This window comes from Aulonocara sp. 'chitande type north' Nkhata Bay, linkage group LG2 (assembly GCF_057382095.1).
Source record: "Aulonocara sp. 'chitande type north' Nkhata Bay isolate Kocher_YH1m ecotype deep benthic linkage group LG2, A_spYH_male_GT1.1, whole genome shotgun sequence".
In the NCBI taxonomy this organism is placed as follows: Eukaryota; Metazoa; Chordata; class Actinopteri; order Cichliformes; family Cichlidae; genus Aulonocara; species Aulonocara sp. 'chitande type north' Nkhata Bay.
The window spans coordinates 14,003,965-14,007,753 of NC_141345.1; the positions used below are offsets into that span (position 1 = coordinate 14,003,965).

The window sequence follows — 3,789 nt, forward strand, 5'->3', positions numbered from 1 at the left end:
TCTGTTTGTTTATGCCATTCTAGCTAGCTAACATGTTAGTGCAAGAATATAGCACAATGTCATGCTAGCATGATAGCCTAATATGAAAGACTTAGCTACTCCAAATATAGATATTGTTTATAACTTAACCTCTGCACATAAGCTAGTTTGGCTCTACCACAGAGACTGTTGTGATAAATTTACATTTTACGTGTGGGTTGTTGAAATTTGTAAGTTTGTAAGTTGCAACTGATGGACAGTGGTTTATTTAACAATTTATGTGTTTTTAGTACACTGAGGAGGAAAGACAAAACATGAACAGATAAGTTTTCCTGTTTTTTAATTTTTTTGAAATTAAATATTTTTCTACTTAACAAACTTGGAGACATGCAGTTCCCTCCTGTAAAGATAATACATGTTTAATCTTATCAGGTGGTGAAAGGTCTGGAGAGCTGGTAGGCCAGTTCATCAAATTCATGGTGAGCTAATATTTTTCTTAAAAATGATCACATTCCCATGTTAAAAATGTAATATATTCATTTGTAAGTGACATATAGTTTTGAGACCAAGAAAACATTGCATTCTGATTTTATGTACACATCATCTAAACTTTCTTGAATTGGGGGTATGGCATGATTAAATTAATACACAAATTACAAAACAATATTAAAATGACAGACTTGTCTAAAATGCATAAATACTATTTGAAAAGATTAAGACTGTAAAACAATAGCCTCTGTATTTCTCACAAATTCCTGGTAATTCAACTAAAAGTTCTTTAATCCCACTGCTAGGTCGTTGAGATGGATTTCCGTATATATTTGTTTTTTTCCCCCTCTGTGTATAAAGACTGATGCTGTTGAAATCAGAAGAGAATACATCGCCAAAGGTCTTTGCGTGTACCTGAATGAAGATCCTGAGAAGCTGGTGAAGGATTACCTGGTATGTTAACTTGCCTGTATCCTTAACTAAGGAGATGATCAAAGATAAGCTTGAACTACATACAAAAAGTTTCAGGGGATGGGGTTTTCCTATAAATTACCGGTGGCTGTAAAAAATACCTTTTAAAATAGGAAAAGTAAGAGCTTTAAGTTTCTCACTGGATACTACACACACCATTCTTGAGTGTTTTATACTATCATTATTATAATATCATTATAATAACCTCATTCATACAAGATTTTTATGTAACATTTACACTTCAATGGATGTATCAGGAGCAACTTGGGGTTCAGTATGTTACCCATTGATAGTTTTAGTATCAGATTAGAGAAGCCAGGGATTAAACCAGTAGACAACTTGCTCTACCTCCTGTGCCACAGTCACCCCTATCACAACTCAAGATTTTGAAAGACAGGACATTGTTGAGGTATTGAATGAACTTCTCTTGAGTCAGGAAAAATATCGGGCAGTCATTTTTGATTACATTTACATTATTATAAGGCTTGAATGAATAAAGCTTTTAGGTATTTTACATTAATGTAAAACAGATATTTACTTTTAAAACTGTTTGCAATGGACATTAGTGAGAAATCATTATCTTTTTTTTGTTTGTTTTATTGTCACAGGAAGTTGATAACAAGCATCGCCACTGCCATAGCAGAGACAGTCTTTGGAATCTGTGTCATTCGGTCAGAGGGTGTGGAGCCTGGCGATGACCCTCAGGATGTTGTGATTGTTCTAGAGGGGGTGGAAGTGATGGGTGAGTTGGGCAATGTAGTTTTGCAGTGACAATGTTGCTTGGTCTGGTCTATTCACTGAACCTGAGCTACCCTCTGGAACTCAGGTACACCTTTGAGGTCCTGCAGAAGATTCTTATGGAATTAGATGCACACGAACAATTCAACAGCACACAAAGTACAGGTTCTCAAAACACTATTTTCTCGTTGAGAAATGTTTCCATTACAACAGCTACACCATGTATCTGGATCATGAACCTAAAATAATTGCAGATATTTTCTTTTTTGAAAGTGCATCTGTTGACCTTCAAAGTAGTTGTATTGGTCATCGGAAAATCACCTGATTCAGCCATTCATTGTTGTTAAAAATTGTTTTAACAGGTTAACTTTCCACTTTGTCCACTACTTTTTTTTCTGTTATGTAACTTGTACTTGCATTTCATGTATTCTTTATACATTATGTGAAATTTGCTATAAATTCAATAAATTGGAGAAAACAAAAAGATGTGTATGACAAATTTTTATTTACCTTTTAGATGTAATAGTGAAATGTATGTTAACCAGACTCTAGACTTTGTTAAATGCTCCAAAAAATTACTCTTTAAATTAACTTAAAATAATCATGGAAAGAATTTCCACGTGATTAAATTGCTTTCTATTAGCATTAAAGACTTGTGTTGGAATAACTTAATTTGTATGAGTTGGTTCAACTCAATTAACTTAAGCTGGGACCAAATTTAGTAAATTAGTTGGAGAAAACCTACTGAATTGAGTTGGAACAAAACTCTTTAAGTTGGATCAACACTATTAAAATATATTGGATCAAAATGCAGTAAATACGTTGATTCATCAATCTTTAATTAAGTTGGTCCAACTTGAGTGCATTAAGTTGGAGTAACAGAATTTCATAATGCTAAAATAAAGCAATTTAATCGCGTGGAAATTCTTTCCATGATTTTTTTATGTTCATTTAAAGAGTTATTTTTTTGAGTGTACAGTTACATTCAGTAAGTTCTTTTTGTAGTACAGTTTATTACACCTGTCTTCATCTGACCATCATCTAGCAATGTTTCAAAGTGTTTTGGGTGATAAGTCTGACATTAGTGTGACACTAATGTCACATACCTTATATCTTGTATCAGGTAACCAATTAAGGGTAAAAAACAAAAATCTGCACTCGCCCCTGCAGGCGGTCTTTATCCTTCAAGCTCGGGTCCTCTCATTAAGTGAATAAGTGATCTGCTGTCGTATACTATAAAACTAGAGGATTTTGGAATGTAAACCAGAGCAAAAAACCGAGAAAAGTTGATAGTCGGAGCGGAGCGGTCAGGAAGGTGTCTGGACGTGGCCGCGCCATCTTCGGCATTCTTGTTGTTTCTAGTATATATAGTTCTTGTTGTGATAGTATAAGAACTCTAGATCTTATATACAACAAAAACATGCAACCTTTTTGCAAACTCTGTAAAAGAATGAACAGGATATTTGGAATAAATATTGTTAATGTTATCATTTTTCATGGCATGTTGTTTCTATACTTTCTTCCACCCTTTCCCCCTTGTTTGTGTTCATGTCTTAGCCAATAAGTTAACACTTTGTTTTCTCTGTTCCTCTAATTGACACTGAACATTTCATGAAAAGCAACTGAACGAGTTCAGTCGAGCAGCACCTTTTATTACAGGGCCAGTGATGGAATAACATTGACTCAGTGCTTTTGTTCTCTCATCTTTCCTGTTTTTTTTTTTTTTTTATCTTAAAGAAACAGTGAGTTGTTGAGTAATCACACAGAGAGAGAATGCTTTGAGCTACAAAATGATACTCGTGAGTATTATTCTACAACAAATGTGGATACAAAAACAACAAATGTGTTTGATACACAAAGAAACCTGCAAACAGTCACCTAAACACAAAGTACAGTACAAATAGTCTTTGTATTGTTCATTTTTCCTAAAAAAAAAAAGATTTAAAAATGTTATTTAATGTTATTCCTCTGATGGACTGGAAACATATCAACACTGTAAAAAACATGTAACAGAAGTTATCTTATAAATTTCTCCTGTTATTCTTGTTTATAATAATGCAGTTTATTTTCACCTGAAAACGCAGTAAAAATACACGCCTCAGTTTAGCATAA

General features: G+C 33.6%; 1 long non-coding RNA gene across 2 annotated transcripts; it reads left to right on the top strand.

Moving 5' to 3' along the window:
- The first annotated feature begins 408 nt into the window (after nt 1-408).
- LOC147337498 (uncharacterized) lies at nt 409-2,553 on the top strand. Of its 2 annotated transcripts, XR_015124807.1 has the most exons (4): nt 409-458; nt 829-921; nt 1,548-1,681; nt 1,766-2,553. It is a non-coding gene; the product is annotated as an uncharacterized LOC147337498 (long non-coding RNA). The 2 variants fall into 2 exon arrangements; XR_015124806.1 differs by having other exon boundaries at nt 1,548-2,553.
- Nucleotides 2,554-3,789: the final 1,236 nt, after the last annotated feature.